The sequence below is a fragment of the Anser anser genome, assembly GCF_964211835.1.
Source record: "Anser anser genome assembly, chromosome: 5".
Lineage (NCBI taxonomy): Eukaryota > Metazoa > Chordata > Aves > Anseriformes > Anatidae > Anser > Anser anser.
Window position 1 is genome coordinate 61,294,279 of NC_139725.1, and position 20,262 is coordinate 61,314,540.

The window sequence follows — 20,262 nt, forward strand, 5'->3', positions numbered from 1 at the left end:
CGTGTTCGTGCTGATATCTTTCACCTGTATGTCTCTGTTCCTCTCCAGTTACTGGAGAGAGTGAGCTACTGGTGGCTTTACTCCTCAGCATGAAAGAGGTTTTCAGGCAGCCTGAGAGCCCTCTTGTTCACCTGCGTGGAGAAGAGCAGGCATGAACGTGAGCGTCCTCACTTTTTGGGTTAGGCACCAACACTTTTCAGGGATGTCAGAGCACAACCAAATGCAGCATGGTACCGGGAACATCTGGCTCAGCTGCTCTTTGTGGCCTTCCCACCCCTATTGCGTTAGCAAGAGCTCCCCCTCCCTAAGCATCCATGGCAAAATACCGTTCAAGGCCACGTGCGCTGTAAAGGCTGAAATCCCAAAGCTGTATTTTTTTTATTATTACTATTATTTTATTTTTAAAGTTGCAGTAGAAAGAGTTTTGATAGGGTGGATTCACTGACCTAAGCATACGCCACAGGGGAGTCTAAGCAGTTGTTCGTAAATACGTCCGCAACTGCCAGGCAGTCTTGCTCAGATTTAGCCAACTGAGGCCAGGTTTAACCTCACCTTGGAAGAATATAGATCTACGCCAATTTTATTATTGACTTTTTAGTCCTTCCTGATGTAGAGAATTGAATTTGTTATTTTTTACTCTGTTCCGTGGACTTGGCCCTCAACACCTCTGAAATACTTCTGGAGTGAGGGTGATGGAGATCATCTGGTGGAGGCTCTCACTGGTGTTGTATGAGTGAGTGCAGATTTTGCAGAGGTGGACAGAAACACAGTGGATTTCTTCCTGGACCCTTCTGTTCCTGTAATTCTCATAAAGCTTGAGAGAGGGGCCGTCTTGTCACAGTTGTCTAGAAAAAAATCCTTTGGAAGTAACGTCTTTCATCACCACTTGGGTAAAGTAGGAGCAATGGCTCCTGTTGGGCTCCTCCAGCAAGAGCTCTGCCTTTGGGGGTGAAACATGCTCTTGAAGGAGCATAAAATCTGATTTAAAATCCCTGCAGCTATGTAGTTCTGAAATCCTTGCGGGTGAAAATGCAGCTGTCCTCGCCCTGTTCCCTGCGGGGATGCAGGTGACTTCGTCCCCCTTTGACTCCGCGCCGACAGATTTCATTCAGCCTTCGGGGCTGCAGACGGGTGGAGGAAGAGGATGAGGCGGATGAAAGAGAGAAGTAGCACCGGGGAGGGTGACTCACCTGCCGAATTCTGTTCTTCGTCACTCGGTAATGAAACGTTTTATTTATAGGCAAGGACAGAGGAGGAAGGTTGAGCAGCACTGTGGATGTTCCAGTTGGGTTTCGCGTGTTGCAGCATCTCCCGGGCTGCGTGATTCAGCGTGTCCCACCGGTGTAAGGCTCTGGGGAGGCACGTCTGCCTCCTTTTTGTCTGCAGCTCTGGTAAATGCCATTTCGTGCCACGTCTTACACCTCTGCACGTCGGGGATGGAGGGAAGAGCAGCGCCTGCCTTCGCTCTGCCTTTGTGACCGCCTTGTGCTGCCTCTGGCTCGGTCCTGGAAGGCTTTGGGCAAACCCCCACGTCTGCTTGTCCTGTTCCCACAGACTGTCCCACGAGGGGACACTGGCCCAACCGTGTGGCCTGGCCTGACCCCGCGAAGCTCAGGACTGGTGTGTGCCTCTGCTTCAGGCCCTGATTATTTTGTGCGTGTGTGTTTTAACTCAAAGTTCCTGAAATAGCTAGGGAGTTGTGCTGGGGTTTCGCATCATTAACAGGGAATGGAGGTTTTTAAATGGGGGACGGAGGAATTTGCCTTGCCTGCCCTCCCGAGTAGCCTGTACCTCCAAAATGGGCCAGGAACTCACTGAGCCGTTTTCATCCTCAGTGTGACATCTACGCCCTTCTGTCTGGTGTTCGTGTTGTGTTCTCTTGCTGCCAGATTGGAGATGCTTACAAAATTCTGGGGTTTCTTTGGTTTTGGTGTTGTTTTTCAAAAGAAAGCTGTCACTTGGCAAACAGCGAGTAATGAGGCGTTGTTTGTAATTAGTTTTCTAATTCAGGGGAAGTAAATCTATGTGCTGCGGTAGACTCAGCATGATTCAGCACCGAGGGACACATCCCACATTCTGTATTCGTGTTCCTGAAGACACGTCTGCTTTAAAGTCAGCCTGACCCTCTAAGAAACCCCATAGCTATGCCAGTGAGAAAATTTTTGGCACTCACTTGCAAAACCAGCCTTGAAATAGAGGGCACCATAATCGCCTATTTCAGACCTCATTTCAATAAAGTATTTAAGGTTCTTTATGAAACAGAAGCACATTCTTAACTGCTTAAAAAAATAGGATGGTCTTCAGCATATGCTTAAAGGTGAGCATGTGTTTTGCTGAATTTACGGATAAATGATGTAAGAGATGTATCACGGATAAATCGGCTTTATTACCCATTAGGCCAGAGTGCTTCGGGTCACTTGTGTGTAACGTGGCTGTGTCAGCACTTACCTAACTCATTACAGCGCTACGAAAATTAACATTTATAGAAGACACTGAAATTTGGGGATGGAAGTCATTCTAACGTTGTTATTGTTTAATTTGATCTATTGTGTCTGTTCAGGTGAGACTAAAAATTGTTGGAAATGACTGCAGCCTTCATAAGCCTGTCTTATGAAGCGAGATGCTCGCCTGGGTACCGCCGAGGACAGCGCACAGGAGGCTGAAGGACGAGCTTTCTGTGCCGGGGCAGCTCTGCAGTTGTGTCAGCCCCAGGCTTTCCTGTGCCGCTCAGGTCCGTTCGCTTTCGCAGCTGTGCTGAATTTAGGTACTGCAGCCGATTTGTTGTCGGGAGCTTGAAAGATGTTGGAGGGCTTGATAACCACAGCCATTAAAAAACAAATGTATGGGGCAGCCTTGTCAGGCTGGGAACCTTCCCACTGCCGGCCCCCAGTTTGTCTTGTCCTAGAGGGGATTTTCCATGCAAATAGTGGTCGGTGCCTTGGCTGCAAACGTGGGCACCCCTGGGTGAGTCCCGCAGCCACCTGCAGTGCCCTGGGTCCCAAATGCAGCCCAAGGAGGCTGCCCCCACCCCTTCAAAGCACCCTTCAAATGCCGAAGATATAAACCTGACCAATGCTCCCCACCTAAACAGCCTAAAAACCCTCGCCCTCGGCAGCCTCTGCAGCAGCTGTGTGCAGAGCAGGGCTGCGGGCAGCCTGAGCCAGTGGGGTTTGTGCTGATTTCCTTCTGCTCAGCCTTGCCTCTTGCGTGCTGCTCCCCAAAGCACTCGCAGGCACCGTTAAAGGAATCGATGGAGAGACTGCAATTACGGCTGGCAATCAACAAGGGAGCTTGACCATTTGCAAGCCCAATCCTGCCCCCCAGCTTGGAGGTAGCAGGGCTGAAGGAAGGAGGATGTCTGCTCCACCAGAGACAGCATTTTGCATGCCGGGGAGGTGAGGAGTCCCTCACCCCATAAGGATCCCGACACACATGTGGCAGACCCGTGATGTACAGGGGGGGCCTGAATTTCAGTAAGTCTTAATTAGGTCTTCCCCTTCACGTCCTTAATTTCGAGGCAGAAGAGATGCACTCGCTGCTCGTGTGCGTGGGGAATTTTGCAGTTTGGGGTATTTTCATTCCTGTTGACTTCAGCAACAAGGCGCAACGCAGCACGCTGGAAATTAGACGTGCACTTCAGCTGAACTGCTCTGCGTGCAGGTGTTGCTGTATGATATGCACTGCCATCATACCCGTTTGCAGACTTGCCGTAGTAAAAAGGGAAATGTGTTCTCCCACCCTTTACAGAACTTATAAAAATACGGATCCCAAATTTGCTCATCGTTTCCCAATTCTCTGCTTAGTGCTCAGCTCTGAGTGAGGTTGTGCTGTGTTTCTAAGTTTGCTGGTGTTTTTATTTTTTGTCCTTTTATAACAAAGGTTCCTGTCTTTGGTAAACATCCCTGACCAAGTGGATGCTCTGAAGTGGGATAATGCTGTGCTCTAATAGCAGGAGAGTTTCCTTCGGTGCGGGGTTGACCCAAAGCTGAGGTCGGTTCCTCTCTTCTGCAGCATTTGCAGTTCTTTAAAAAGTCATAATGCAGCATTCACATCACTGCTGTTTCCTGTGTGCTCTAGCAAAGCTACTGTTATGGTTGAATATAGAAATGATTTCTCAGGACTTCCTCGTTATCTTGAATGCCTGTGCGTGTAATCTGTGATTCTCAGACTAATTAATTCATAGGAAAGGTGCTGAGCCTGCAGGAGAAGCTCCAAGAAGATGTGTGAGAGTCAGGAGAAATCCCAGAGGAGTCAAGCTCCTCTGAAGACATTGTTTGTGAAAGAAAATAGGCTTCTGGAGCCTCCGTGCAGTAGCTGTTTATCATTTTCACTAGTCAGAGGCCATTATATCAACATTTCTGGTAAGTGGCATCTCAGTTACGGGCCAGGTAGGATTTTTACATCGCTGAACAATTTGGAGTAGATCTTTTGTAGGTGCTACCTAATTCACTACTTAAAGTTTTATGTGTGTTTAATGTGGGTATGGAGCATGCAGGACTGAGAAGTCAAGCAAGCAAATCATTGTTTGCATGCACAAATGTGGAGTCACCAAGTGAAAACTGGGTTATTTTTACATGGGTGAAGTAGGAATGTGCCTTGAAAATGCATACTGCTCTCTGCTAATGCCAGGAGAAAAGGACTGGAATTCCTGAAATTTAATTTTTTTGATAAATTCACCACCAAGCAAGAAATCTTCACACAAGAGATACATGGATCAAAATAATATTAAAAAAAATAGCAAAATCTTAGAGGTCAGTGTATATATTTTCAAATTCTCCCCAAATCACTTAGTATGTTTTATACAATATGGCTTCCAGCAGCATTCAGAAATGTACCATGTCCACATTTGGTTTTATAGCAGGTCGTTTATTCCAAATACATCTAAATTATATTTTAAAAGGATTAATTCTGGCCTGTAGAATTCTCTATTCTACTTCAGAATTGCAATGTCATGCACATTTTTATTTTTTTTTCCTGCCTTAAAAAATAGCACTGCAGATTATGGAGGATCATTTGATTAGCTATCACTGTAAAAGCCGGTTGCCATTTTGAGATTTATTATTTTTTTTCTTCAAAGTCTTTCTGACATTAGCCTTTATAATTCAATTGCTGTGTTGTAGAAGTTCAGGTCAGAGCTAAGGAGACAGGCTTGGGGATTTACGCTGTGTAAAGTATATGCAATCTGCTTTCACTTTGAACATGGTAAACAGACCATGTATAATCCCTGGAATATTTAGTAGATCTGCCAGGCCATGAAGATGGCATTTGTAATATTCGTCTAGCTACATGCATTGTTACATTGTTGTCCAGCCCCGTGCCATCCAAACTCTATTCAAAAGCAACCTGAGGAGGGGGGGGCTGAACAAAGCGTAAGAAAATACCATTTCCCAGGAGGACGTTCTGGAGTTTGCACTCCTTTTGCCTCCCTTCTTTCTCAGCTGTTGCTTTTTAACGAATCGTTCTTCTAACCTACTTTAAAGCGAGCATCCAGCATGCTGGATGTTTTGCAGATGAATCATACTGTGCAATGCACTTATGCATATCTGCTGCGCAAGTACATTGTCAGCTTGTATTTGATAACCTACCAGCAAACAAGGGTGGTGTTTTTTTTCTGGAAGCTTGGGGTACTAGCGTCGCTCTCCAAATGAGGAGAATGCAACCACTGTTAATAAATCAAGCCAGGTCTGAGGATGTTTCACCACTTTCACTGCCTCCTTGATTAGCGTTATCCTCAGAGGTATAAATTAAAGAGGAAAATGTATAATCTGGGAAGCTTTCCAGCATCATCTTTGAAAATGTGAGCTCAATGCTTTGCCGAGGTTTCTTTGGTGGAGGAATGCTAATAGCAATGCTGAAGCTGTGCTCTGATTGCACCCTAAAGAGTAGGAAGACGCACAGAATAGCTTCCTTTCTTTTTCCTTTGTCATCAAGATAATTTCTAATGCTGTCTGCACAGGATGAATCTCGAACTGTTTCTCCACAGTTCTGTGAACTGGTCCCAGAAGTACCGTTTCGGTCTCTCCTTTTCTACTACTTGTTCTCTTATTCTGACAGCCGCATAAAATATGTTACGTGTTTTCCCATCTCAGCCTGCAGATAATTGCTTTCAGCTGCGAGCAGCGAGTGGCCACGGTCCCTTTGCTACATTGGTCAGAGCCTGGGCTTCAGCAACAAGGTTTTCAGGAATTTTTTCTGACTTTGCTGTGATCTTCTGTGGTCTGTTCCTACGAGGTGTCATCACAGCCGCGTGGTAACTCACGATGCCTCCCTGCCCGCCGAGGAAAGAGAAGCGTGCTGCAGAATGTGCTGATCTGCAAAAAAATATTTCACAGGGAGGGTTTGATTCTAGCAAAGTTCCAGCTGTTCTGAGTGGGCAGAAAAGGGATTTTTCAGCATATCAGCAACGGCTTGGAAATGGAAATGGAAGTGCCACTTCTTCCAGCACTTTCTTAGCAGTCGGTTTTCCCCTTCCCCTCCCCGTATCCCACTTGGTATTTACTGGAGCTAGCAGCTTAGCAGGACTGGAGTACTTGGAGCTTTGCTTTGTAACATCTGTGTTTCTATTTGCTTTCCCTCTGCCAGCTCTCTGCCAACATCATCCTTTGCTTTCCAAGAGATGGTGAAAAGCACAGACTGGAAGACTGAGCTAGTGTTCCTCCGCTTGTGGCCGGGGGAGGCATGAGGAAGAGGACACCGTTACTGGTATTTTGCCGGTGGAAGAGCTGATGCATGATGGAGTGAAGGGTCTTACAAACAGCCCCCAGCAGCTACATCTGAAGAAGATGTGGGTCTGCTGAGGGCCAGGGAGCGCCAGGCTGCTCCAAAGGGGTCTTGGCTTCATCATCAGTGACTCAGGTTGTGGGGCCTTTCAGGTTGAGGCTCCAGAAAGTCATTCCACTCTCCTGAAAAATGTAGGGCAGCTATTTTTACTTAGGTGCATGAAGGTAGGGATTTTTTTTTTCTGCCTGTTTTTCACTCTTAAATTCTTCTTCAGGATTCTTAGTTACATTTTGCAAAGGCATTCACCCTTCCAGCTGAACAACATAGAGAGAATCCTGTAAGTACTATGCATTATTTACTGCCTCTACTGACATTACTAAATTTGCTGAAGCAACGTATTTCAACAGTTCGAAATGTTTTTCCTGTGGAGCTTTCTCTTCCACAGAAAGGTTTGCTCTTTCCCCTTCATTTGAGATGAAAAGAAAATTGAAAATAATATGAATTTTTCCCACAGGACAGAATTTCTTTTCCAGTAGCTCCGCTTCCAGCTAATGTCAGGAAAAACACAAACAACCACAGTCAGCGTGCTTAATTTCAACCCCACATTTATGATTTATTCTTTGCCATTGCTGTCTGAAAAGCAGCGACACCAGCACACCTTACTCTCGGCTTGAAAATACCCATTGCTTCGAGAGCAAGTGCAATAGCAAGTGGGATTTGTTAGGAGCTGTTTAGTGGACATAGCAGGAGCGTGCCCTTGGTTGTCTGTCCCTGGTGGCAATGAACTTGCCTCCTGGCTCAGCCCATCTAATGGCTGCTGAGCTATAATACCAAGCAGATTCTTCTGTATTTGACAAATGACTTTGCCACCAGAGTGGTATGGAAGGCATGAAGCCACCAGCATTCGCTGCCCCAGAAGCTGCACAGCATCCTCAGATTCAAATAATTACACAGGATTCCCTCCCTTACCTGCTTAAACCATGACTTACATATCAGTGCCAAGCAAGGGAAGGAAAACCAACGAAGACAGAAAATCGGACTCTTTCTTCTCAAACTCTATACAAAGAGAATTTCTTTTTTAAAAGCCCCCTCTTCTCACTTTGTGTAGCAGGAAAGCAGTGCAGGCTCCTCCATGAGTGGGAAGAGAAATCTTTAGGTGCCGTCAGGTTCCTTTCCCAACCCCACAGGAGCTGCAGAAACAAACGCTTCCTCAGCCTTGCTGGGCTGTGTGTTTTAACCAGCATTTTATGGAAAACAAAACAAAACAGGCTGTTCCCAAAGTTTTCAACCAATTCCAGTCCCATTTAGCTGGTTGGTGGTAACTGCTAGGTTACCCCAGAATGCCTGCGAATTGTCTGCTCCTGCCAGCACTCAGCACAAGGTGCCCTGTACGTTTATGGCCTTTGGAAATGGAAAAGTTAGGTGTGGGCAAGATCCATGTTGCCTGCAGTGCTGCTTGCCCAGGTTTGTGGTCACCTCTGTTCTTCTGTGCCACATCCAGTTTCTGAGAAGATGTGTTAGAGGGGCTGGTTTCTGACCTTGCCGGGCAGAAAGCTAAAAGGGAAGGGGGTTTTTGCTCCTGGTGCTTGGGGTGAGCAGCCAGAAGAAATGGGCTAGGCTAAAAGTCAGTGTAGGCACAAGGACAGAATTGTATAAATCGAACAGGAGGGTTCAAGGGAGGAGAGGAAGTGAAGGCAGAGAGAAAAATGAATAGCAGGAGGAAGGAATCCAAACTACTTTCAAAAGAAACTTGAGGTTTATGGGGGGAAATGGGAAATGTGATGCTTGCAGTAGTTGGGGGTTAAGCTTAGAAACTCAGTAGGTGCCTTCTGGTCTGCTTCTCCCACATTCAGGAGCTCTGGAAACTTCCTAGCAACCCCCACACCCCCACACCCCTTCGTTTACTTGGAGCTATTAATGTAATTCATCTTAAAAAAGCTTTTGAATTAATTTTACTTTTTCAGTTACTTCTTTTACTCAACCCAAAGGGCTTTAGATCCCCATTCTCCAAGGCAGGGAGCACTTCGTACAGCCTTTGGCCGTGGAAGTACCACCCAGAGGGGTGCTGTGTCGCAGCGAGCAGGACCTGGCTTCTCAGCAGGCCTAGCCAAATTCCTAAACACAGAACCGTAGAATCAAGGAATTACGGGTTGATTTGGGTTGGAAGGGACCTGACAGCCCCCTGCCATGGGCACGACCCCTGCCCCCAGCCCAGGCTGCCCCCAGCCCCATCCAGCCTGGCCTTGGACGCTGACAGGGATGAGGCAGCCACAGCTCCTCGGGGCAGCCTGCGCCAGGGCCTCACTGCCCTCAGAGTGAAGAATTTCTTCAAATGGGAAGCCATTAGAAAGGACTGGAGCTGTTGAGGGTCACAAGCCAAATGCTTGCAGTGTAGGCTGCAAGTTTGTGCTGTTTTGCTGTTGCTAAATGGCAGGTGCCCCACTAAGAGACGGCAATGGGGGTTTCGTGGGCAGAATGCAGCAAATGGCCTGGGGAGGAGTGGGGGGTCCTGTCTGCAGCACAGCGCTTCAGGAGCGACGTAAGCAAGTGAAAAAAGGCCAGAGGAGAGCAACCAGGTGATCGGGTGTCTGGGAAGCCTAGGTGTCCTAGGATGGAAGATTGAAAGAACTGCTCTTTTTTAAGCTAAAGCAGAGAAGTACATGAAAGTGGATGAAAGCCCAAGCAAAGAGCTGGAGTTAACCCCATCTCCAGGTCCACAGTGAACAGGAATGGATGTGGCTTCAGCTGCAGCACACAAAAAATGGGATTCACCGTTTGGACAAAGCTTCAGGAGAGCGTAGGCTTGCAGGAGAGAGAAGCACTGAAAGGGGCTGCTGGGGGGTGGCTGCGTCCCTGTGGCTGGAGGGCTGTGTGGGCCACGCAGAGGGACATCACTGCCCAGGTGAGGCAGGAAGCTGTGCTGCTGCCTGCACCAGCGATGGAGCTAGGTGATGCCTTTCAGGCCTTTCTGGACTTATTTTTCCAGGAATCTCTAAGCTGGGGTGAGAGATGGCAGCAGGAAATAAACAGTAATTCCTCCTTTTCTTGTCTTTGGTCCCTGTGCCGGTCAAACCAGCAGCTTGTGTTGTTACCCCTTGAAAGTGCACACTAAACGTGAGTGTCAGAAAGCTCGGAATGGCTGCTATTTTTGTGTTTCAGTGCCTTTTGATGTTATTTTTTTTTTCCCTATAAAAATAGCCTAGTGTTTGTTTTGCAGGAAAGCCCTGCTTTCCTTGGGGGGTGAATTGACTCCCGCAGACAAAGCTAAACATAGCATTCAGTGGCTCAGGTTGGGTACACAGAGCAATCTTCAGCTGGAAATAGTAATAACAAAGGTTTTTAATAAACGCAGGTTTGACAGGAAGAAATGACAGAAGGTGAAACATGCAGTGATAGTTGGAGATTAGCAGCACAGAGCCTGCGTCCAAGGAAGTAGGAATGGGTAAAGGATACAGCACATACTAATTTGATCTAATTAGTATCGTTAAAAACATTAAGGTAAATGGAAAATGGAAAGAGTACATCACTGATTTATAAATGTGGGCTTTGAAGACAAGACTGGTAGTTTACTTCAATAAGACCCCGATTGTTTTATGATGGGATTTCAGTGAAACGTAAAACCCAGCACTACGCAGAAAATTGCTGGCCGTGATGGAGAAGGTGGAGAGCAATGCCGGCATGGCACGCCAGCTGCTGCCTGAAGAGCAGACAGCTTATTGAAAGGAAATGCTCAGGAAGCACAGGAGCTGCTGGTAGGGCTCCATGGCCAGTCTTGGGCCCTGTCTCATTAAATGTCTGGCACCAAAAGGCTGAGCAACCCAAGGGAGTATGGCAGGAGTCGGGGTGAGAGGTGGCTGGAGCATCTGATAGCGGGAGCTCGCTGAACCAGGCAGTTGTGGGTGAGGGAAATGCACCCCAACACCCTGCGAGGATGAAATCAGCAGCACTCGTTGAGGTGTAGCCGTTTGAGAGAGGTGTAGGGCTGCTGCAGCTTCTGCTTCGGCCTCAGCAGCACCGTCACTCCTTGCCAGGCTGTCCCTGCGCTCGGGGTGTGCTGGAGGCTCTGCTGCCCTCTGACAAAATGGGGAAAGCAATAAGAGTAACATCAGGGAGAAAGAATTGAAGTGAAATGCTGAAAATTTGGCAGTTGGTTTCAGCGTTTTTCTAAAAATCCCCAACATTTCCTTGGAAGCTATTTTAATTTGACAAAAACGTAAAAAGGTCCAGGTTTACTGTTTTGACTTTTCCCAGCCAATTCTTCCAGTGAAAGTTATCCAGCCCTTTCTAAGGATGAGGGAAAAATAAATAAAAGTTGTTTTGAGAAAAGTGGCACCTCTTCCCAGCAGTGTTAGTATCAGCGAGCAAACAACATTTCCTTGCACTGACTCATCCACCAAACCTGGAAGCGATTCCATTTATATTTGGGCTCTGGCCTGACCATGAATATTTGAAAGGTGAGCCTTGGTGCTTCGTTGTACCCCCTTGTAGGAGTCCCATGATTATTTGATGAGGATCCTTGACTGGAAGAATGAACAAACACTTCTTTTATACATAATTGATTGGGCCATTTTTGGCGCTTGTTTTCTCGTGGTGCTGATACATGCATATTTGTCATCAGCCTTGGCAAACCCTTCTTTGCTAAAAATCACTTCTCAAGCATTGATGGAAAACGAGGTATGGATTTCGCTAATATAAAATCATTTAAATGTGTGTAATATCCGCTGCAAAATGCTTATATCATCCGCTCTGTACCAAAATTGAGAAAATAAGACTAAGATACACTGGTGAGTTACGTTTGGGTGGCAGCTTTGTGCGTGTCTAGCCGTGATGGTTTCATGAGGTGAAGTCAAAATCAGCTTCTGGAAAGACCGAGGGCTTGCTGAGCTCTGCTGTAGGTTGGAGTTTGGGGGTTTTCACATTTCTTGTGTGTTTAGGCTTCTCCATGGCACTAGGGCAGCTGTAATTCTCTCCTCCCTGGAAGCAAGAGTGGGTGCTGGGGCACTAATTCAGCTGCTCCAGCGCCACAGCCCCTGCTGGTCCTGGGTCCTGCCTTGCCTGCAGGACTCATGGGGAAGTACAAGGTCCACAAAAGGTCACTTGGACCTTGTCACACGAACAGACTACTAGTTTTGCCATTTGTGGTACACTGCTTGTTGCAACAGTTGTTCGCCGAGAGTTTGTTCATTAAATTGGGGGAAAAAAGCCGGTCTTTCCTGAAGATCTTATCAAAGTTTTCAGTTACAACCAAGTTCAGAAGAGCCTTCCCTGAAGGATGTTTTCAATGAATTTAAAGATCTGCTTCATGAATATGAAGCGTGACACATGTGATCTTCCTTTTGTTCAGCAGTGAAGGCTGCTGCTGATGTAAAACAGAGTCAGGGTGCTGCCTGGATTGAGAAATAATCTCCATTTTTCACGTTGTAAAGGCCGCTCCAGCTGCAGCAGTCCAAGACACCTGACCTTCTTGATCCCTGAGGTTGGAGACTCTTTTTGTCTAGTACAAATATGCCACTTTATCTGCTTTGTTTGGATACTGACTCCATGGGTACAACACGCTTATCTTCCACCACAGCAGAGATTCCACCAATTGTTAGTGATTTTTTTCCAATGCAAGTACATTTTGTAAATTCATCTTGGTGGCATGGATATTTGCAGAATCCCTTGGTCTGCGTCTTGCTTTAAATTATTAACAAGCTGCCCTTCCAAACGCCGCTGCCAAACCAGCCACAACCCCTTGAGCCACAAGCTTCATAAAAGGCAAATTCTTTCCCAAAACACAATACTCGTTTTTGAATAGATCCACTCGCTGACCAAGGAACAAGATACTGAGTGAAAAAAGAATGGGAAAGAAATAACAGGCTTGGAAATCTGAAGCTGGGCATTGATAGACAAGAGGGGATCGTGGCAGTCCTCTGAGCACGCAGACAGCACGCATTGGGGAAAAAAAAGGGAGAATGTTTAGGAGAACATCTGGAAGGAGTGGTGCCAGATGGCTGTTGACATTTCGATAGGACTGGTAGTTTTTTCATGGAGTATGAAGACCCAATTTTCATGTTTGTCAATATTTACAGATCCCAGTCTTTATGTAAGGAGGAGAATAAAGTCTCAAATAGCACTCTGAGCATGCTTAAAATAAGCCTGATATTCTGCGCTTTGCTGACTCAACCTAAATGGCCTGAGATGTTGAAGTGCTGGGAACGCCTAACTCCTTTTCCAGTTGGTGGCATCCGAGAATGCTACACCCCTGCTACAGAAAGGCTTTTAGTTTGAGGAGCAAACTCCAGGCACCCGTGATTAGAAAATTTCAGCTTATGTTCCTGCCACAGCGAAATCTGGTAGGAAAGGGGATGAAAGTTGGCCTGTGCTGAACATTTCATCATTAAATGATTGCAACTGCAAATATACACTTTTCCCCATCAACTGCTGAGATAAGCCCAAGCCAAAATCCGTTTTTTATATAGCTCCCTAGATTCCTGTTATATGGCTTTGGGGTAACGCATCCATTTTGTATAACATTGAAAAGCTACAATTAGCAATGAATGTGTTTTCTGCCTAACGTTTGGGTTTTCTTTTGCAAATCCATAGTTTTCAACTTTTTCAAATGCTTGTAGGCATGCCATTGAGTCAGTGTTGAGCAGTGGGGATTTCTGCATTTCATTGTATGCAAGATTGAGGACTTCTGATCGGCTTGAAATTTAAATGTTGGGGTCTGAGGAGGACTGATGGTTAATGTTGTTATCCCATAGGGCAAAAATACGATCTCTGAAGAGTTTGCAGAAGTTCTTCTGCCATCTTCCACCTCCTTTCCCTGAGGTTGCTCCTGAGGATGCTGCAGCTGAGGCATCGCCGGGTGACGCTCCCAGCCCAACCTAGGTGGAGTCACCCAGGGAGGTGGTGGCGTCACCGTCCCTGGGGGTGTTCAAGGAGAGGTTGGACGTGGTGCTTAGGGACATGGTTTAGTGGTGACATTGGTGGTAGGGGGATGGTTGGACCAGATGATCCTGGAGGGCTTTTCCAACCTTAGTGATTCTGTGCTGCCGTGGTTCAGGCCCCCCAGGTGCAATGATACCTGCTGACAGCCATGTGTGGCAGGGAGCTGGGGATGTGGCATGGTCTGCTGTCCTCTTCAAGCCCTGAGCCACCCTCCTCATCACACGCGTGGTCCTGCCCTGTGCTGTGTCCCTAAGTTTATTAGGGACATTTTCTTTTACTCCTCATGTGCCCTGATTTTATTAGGGGCTTTCTTAGGATCTCTCTGGATTTTATTGATTTAAAACCCATTCAAATTTTGTTAGCATAGCCTGAATAATGCATCTCTTGCTCAAACATATGTGCATACGTTGCAAACACATGGTGCAATTGTTTTGTCAGAGGGAAGGGGAAAGGCTCGGGGAAAGGCTGGTGGCGAGCCGAGCTGGCGCTGGCAGCGCGGGCGGTATTAGCAAGAGCAGAGCCAGCGAGTCAAGAGGAGAGATTGTGACCTCTGGTCAGCCACGAGTGGGTAGAGGGGAAAAACTGAGCAGCCCGGGCTGGCCTTGAAATAACCTGCTTTGAGCAGGGGTTGGGCTGGAGACCTCCATGCGTCCCTTCCAGCCTGAGTTTTTCTGTGATTCTGTGACTTTTAAGACCCTGTTATATCCTTTTTTTTTCTCTGCTGTGCTACTATCCAGTATTCCTGACCACTTCCACCTGCTTTTCCCTTATAAATATAAGGTGCTTAGGTCTATTTTAAAAGCTGGCTGCCAGCACTTACAGCTTTTCTGCACTAACCAAGGCCTTGAGTTGCTTGTGAAGCTCAGCTGGGTGCCTTGTTGCTCTGCTGAGTGTGTCCCTTCTCTCTTTCTGGTACACAGATTGAATTAATGAATTATAAATATTTTTGCAGGTCAGCCCAAGATAAGGAATTTTGAGTTTCCTCGACAAAAAAATACAAGCCAAAAGTTGTTTTTATTAAATCCCAGGCGTTCAGTTTTCTCCCCCCAGTTCTGTTTCACTTCACTTTGGAAAATTTTTACTCTTTTTATGAAAAGTCAGCTTTGGCAAAAGGCACTGTTTGAACATAAACAAATGACAGCACGGTTTGCCACGACCACAGTGCAGTAAATGTGGACCTTTTTAACAAGGCCTTTTCTCTTAGCTAGAATTACTGGCTGAATTTGGCAGAAACTTCCAAATGCTGGCATCAGTCAAGTCTGAGCTTTTCCCCAAGTGAGCCGTCGAACCCCCAAATCTCACCCGTCTTCAATTCTGGCAGTGAGACCCATATCCCAGATTTGTCCTACAAACTCAATTTTTTAGCAGGGTAAAGCAGAAATTTGCACTGGAGACACTGCCACTGCTTTCAGGGAGGAGCAAGATGATACAAGGAGTCTTTATTCTTGTCCTTCATAGGGTTGAAAAGCTGGAGTGAAGCTAAGGAAAAAGGTGCAGTGAGTTTTCTGGGGGCCAGTTTGACCAGGGGACTGAAACGGGGGCAGCTGCCCATTGTCCAAAGTGCTAACAACTTCTGCATGTCTTTGAATTTCAGGTTTGTGCCGTCTTTCTCACTCTTTTCTCCTTCCTCCAAGCTAACTAGCAGTTGCCTCTCGGGGCTGGAGCTCTTCGCCAGCAGCATTTTGCACGGATGGGTGGTGATAATGGAACAAGGGTGAGGTAGTGGCAAAAGCGCTGCTGTTTTCTCACGTGCTGTGCTATTGGCTCGTGGATGCAAAACTCAATTAACACCCGAGAAAGCTTGATTTCTCCAGGGGAAAAGGTGTCTGGCCGTGCATCCGCCCTCTCCGAAGGTTCCTCCAGTTGCACAGCAGTTTGCACCAAGTCCTCGGGGCTGCCGTGTCTCTCCTGCTGCGGGCTGGCTTGTTCGTTTGGTGGTTTAATTTCCAGGAGCAATGTGTGATTCTCCTGCCGCGGCGGGGATGCGCGTGGTGCAGGAGACATAAGCAGGATTTCCGGGTACAAAAACAAATGGGAAAGTGGAAACAGATGCTACTGAGACAAGGGCATTGGAGACCAGTAGCAGGCAGCACACTAGGGCTCAGCTGTCTGTCTGTCCGTCCTGCAGAGGTGTCAGTGCGGCCCCATGAGCCCAACTCGTTACTCTGCCTGCACAGAATTAGCCTCTGAGCAGGACTGAGGCGCTGAGGCTTGGTGCTGCGCTGCGGTGAGGATGCAGCGTGTCCTTGGGCAGTGCAGACGCGTGCCCCGAGGACAACCAGGACGTTTCCACCATCTGCTTTGCAATTGGGGAGTGCGTCTGAGAAGGCAGCCAGCCTCCAGCTTGGTCTGCAGAAGGTTTGGAGATTAAGAGGAGGCTCATCAGGAGGTCCCGTTACAGGGGACTGCATGGGAGGTTGTAGGTCGAGCAGAGAGAACTTGTAGGACAGAGGGATGAAGGTACGTCAGGAACCACTACGGCACTTCGCTCCTGGTTCGTAGAAGCTGCGAGGTGTGCAGCCCTGCTCTGTAACATTTCATTCAGGAGTTCAGTTTTCCAGAAGTCAAGCCGTGCTCCTGAGCCGTAATCTCCTGAGTAACCTAATGCAGCCTGCCCCAAGCATAATCCGCTGTGCCACTCAGCTGCACAAAACAGATCGTTTTCCAATGGCAGAAACTCTGGGAACCCTTAAATTGGGTGGAGTGGAAGAAAACATATATTTGAATTCTGAGCAAAATATGAAGCCTATTGTTAAGCCCCAAACATGTTTTGAAAGGGGGGTTAAATAAAGCAGAAGCAGTTGCCACAGATATTTACAGCCTCCTTTTGCGCGGGGCTGCATCTCTGGATGTTGCCTTGGAAAAATCTCTGCTGGAACTCCTCCAGGAAGACCAAGAAATTCATCACCTCTCTGCCGCCCCAGCACGGGCAGCGCCTCACTGGAAGGACGGAGAGTGACTTGGGGTGCGGACCCAGCCCCTTGGCCATGATTTTGACTTTTCCCTACTACTTTCCTACCTTGATTTTTCCTAGAGGATATTTGGCAATTGCCTGGAATGCTCTTGGTGTCCCCCCTTTCTGTTTCCTTTGGCTTGCAGGCGTGGAAGCCTGCGTGCACAATACGCTGAGTACTTTTAGTAATTTCACACTGTTCCTGAGTTGCTCTGTCTCCTGACCTGTCACGGCAGCAGATTAAGCCAGGGTTGACCTTTCTCTAGTCTGCAAATTGAGAAATCTGTCTGATATATCTCGTAGTTATGAAACTCGGATTATTCCAGCAAGGATAAAATCTGAAGGCCAGCCATCAGCTGCTGTGGCTGAGCTCGGCACCGCCTGGGAACAGGAATACGTTTTCCCCTGCTGTAAAATTAGCTGGGTGCATCGTGGGGAGTGTTCACCCTCTCTTTTAAATGCTGTGCTTAAAGCCAGGAGGTTCGTTGTTTATGTTCTTATGGGGAAGGTAAAGCCCCTGGCGCTGTGCTCTGTTGCTGTAGGAGTTAATACCTGGTGTGGTATCCGGGCCATTTCCAAGGAGATGTGATGTTTGCAGGTCATCCCTAGCACCCGAGCTTGTCCTACTTGCAAGCAACCTTGCAATTCCGCTTCTGCTGGGGACTGTCACCTCATCAGGCTCCTTTTCTCCTCCCTTTCTCTCCTGGGCATCAGCTGGAGGCCCCTTCACACGCTGCTGTAACTCCCTAGGCACAAGGTGACAGTCGCAGGGTCCCCGGTCGGTGCCTTGCCACCGGCTGGCAGAGCCGTGGTGTCAGACAGCCTCCGCCAGCCCAGCACACCCGGACCCTTCTGACACCTTCTGAGCTGCCTCCCTCTTCGCTCTTCCCCATCTGTCCCCTGGGGAAAAGCACGGGGAGCGTGGTTATCTGCTGTGACGGGCAGGGTCATGCAGAGGAGAGCTCCTCCCGCAAAGCAGGTGGGACAGAGGGAGCGGGCAGGGTGCTCTCAGATGTGCTCTGGCGGTGAGGGGAGGGCACGTGTGCCAGGAAAGGAGAGGAAAGGAAAGGTAACCACCATCCACAGGCCTGAATGAACTGGTAAAGCTCCCACACAGGAGATCTGGGAGCTCAGGGACATAACGCTATGTTTCATGTTCACTGCTCTGTCTACTGAAGGGCAAGAAAACCCACCCAGATCACCCCATACAATACTACTTGCCCCATGGCAGTGGCTGCAGCTGAAGGCACATGCTGTAAGACGTAGGAGTAAGATGTCAGGGTCACCTCTGCAGCAGAAGGCATGGCTCGTGTGGCCTCCCAGACCCGCCGGGGCAGGCACCTGCTCTAAGGAACCTGCTTTGGTAGGGGGGTTGGATCTGATGATCTTTCGAGGTCCCTTCCAACCCCTTCGATTCTGTGATTCTGTGACTTCCAAAATAGTTGTCTGGATGTGCAAGGTAAATTAGGAAAAATAAATGGCCCTTGAGACCTGAGGGCAAGTTTTAGAAACATGCCTGCTGCTTTCTTTGATCTGTTTGAAAGAGGAGTCGGCTATTTCTGTGTTTGGAAATAATCTGGGGAAGGTGTCTCGTCCAGAAGATATGGAGCTGTGCGAGGGGGCTCATGCTGGATGCTGAATACGGGGGGAAAACCCCACTGCAGCAGGCAGAGCTTGGAGAAGGGCGATTTTCCTGCCCCCCTCCCCTGCTCCTGATCGAACACAGAGCCGGCGAGGATCCCAGGTTGGTACCTGGATGTGCCTTGTAGCATGCACAGCGTCACTGCCTCAGCAATCACCACAGGCATCAAAACCCATCCCTGTAAATGCAGCAAGGGGATGTTTTCCCTGCCCGTAATGGGGAAGGCTCCTGGAGGTGTTTGAAAGCACACACTCTTTGCCATAACTTTTGTGTTGACATTTTCCACAACATGTTTCATGTTGCTTGCTCCCGGAAGCCCAAATCTCCAGTTATTTGCTGCTCAGAACATGGAAATGCTTTGATCGAGGGCTGTTGAGAGCACACAGCGCGGGGCTGGGAGAGGAAGGGGAGTTAGAAGTCCCTTGGGGTAAGGGGGACAGGCTTCCCAGGTTAGTTTCCATGTCATCAGATTGCAACTTTTTTGTGTTTAGAAGGAAAAAAAAAAGAAGGCTTGGACTCAATAAAAGCTGAAAGTCCAGCCTGGAATGGCTTCTTTTGTTTGCTGTGCTCTTAGGTGCTCACCTCCATCCCTGCTAGACTATGAACAGCAGGAAACCAGCATGCGAGGGGCACTACATGTCCTCAGGAGCCACGTCTGGTGCCTGTTGGGAAGGGCTCGCAAGGGCAAGCAGGGTCCAGGGCTGCTGCTCTCCTCGTGGATGAGCCAGGTCCCCCTGCGGAGCCTGGATGTAGGCGTCGGTGCCAGCTCTGTGGCCAAGCCTGCAGTGCTGGCCACTAACATTTGTCCTCTGTGCACCACTCCTGTAACATTAATGGGAAGCTGCTCTTAAGGAAATACCTCGAATACCTTTTTAAAGGGAAACAATGTTAGATGGACTGCTTTTCCTGCCTTTCAGCACAAAGGGGTGTAGATAGGAAGGGATGTGTCCCCACAGGCTTCTAGTCCTGATGACTCTAAAAGACGCCCATTGTAGAGTTTGCACAGAGAAGGGGTTTTTTATGAGAAAAGGACCCCGTCAAGCCCCAAATCAGAGAAGCTGATCATGAAACAAGGGGAGGGATTTTTTCCCTATTGTTTTTAGCTGAAGTGTATTTCCCAGCAGCAGTTCTGCCAGATCCTCTGCTGCTTGCAACGAGCTGCGCTGCCATAATAAAAAAAAAAAAGAGATGGGTGGAAATAAGTCTAAGGCTTTTGTTCTGCTTTGGCATGCGTTGTGCCTTTGACCACCATTCCTGGTGCGATGGGAGCTTCGTCGCAGCTTTACGGTGCTGGCACTGCTCCCCTTCTCCGTGCACTTCATCAACCCTACGCCTTTGCAGGTGGCAGACCCTGCCTGCTGACTGCGTGCAGGCTGAGGGATACCAGAAATACCTGAAATATGTAGATAGCAGCTCCTCTGCGGAGCACGTACCAGATAGCAGGCACATTGCTCAACCTCCCAGGGACAAACACCCTCATGTGCCCTCCCAGGGAGCGGAGGGGAAGGCTGGATGCAAATCTGCTGCAAATCAGCCCAGGTCTGGGAGGGTGAGATATTTCCTGAGATGTTCAGAGCAGTGGCAGGCAGGAGCACGGGGGTTTTGGGGCTGCCTGTGCCGCACAGAGCACTTCTGCTGCCAGGAAGGCATCCTACACACGCAGCAGTGTGGGGAAGCGCAGCCTCCGTGTACCTGTCAGCAGGGATCAGCCTCCTGTGCCTCGACGAGACGCGGGGACGGCCTCCGTGTCTGCAGCTCGTGCAGTATTTATGCGGCGGGTCTGGCGAACAGCATGGTTTTTGCTCTTTGTAGGTGGAGGAGTGCCCCTCAGCCTGCCCAGCCTCGTCCCTCCAGAGAGCTCTGCAGCTGAGAGATTGTCGAGCGTCGTTTCCACAGCCCTGTGCATGTGAAGTAGGTTGCAGAGAGCTCACACACAAACAACTGCCGGGTTGGGAACAGGCAGGTTGGCAGTGCTGGGGGTTGATAAAACCTGGGGGGCAAAGAGAGAGAGAGA

General features: G+C 48.3%; 1 protein-coding gene and 1 long non-coding RNA gene across 4 annotated transcripts in view; one reads left to right on the forward strand and one right to left on the reverse strand.

Moving 5' to 3' along the window:
* RTN1 (reticulon 1) overlaps positions 1-20,262 on the forward strand; it is a 127,822-nt gene that overhangs the window by 23,688 nt on the left and 83,872 nt on the right. The gene's annotated exons all lie outside the window — the stretch shown is intronic.
* The window catches only part of LOC310900404, a 28,539-nt gene continuing 10,260 nt past the window's right edge, over positions 1,984-20,262 (reverse strand). Inside the window, exon 2 of the long non-coding RNA XR_014585108.1 lies at positions 1,984-20,238. This is a non-coding gene — a long non-coding RNA (uncharacterized lncRNA). The remainder of the gene's footprint in view (positions 20,239-20,262) is intronic.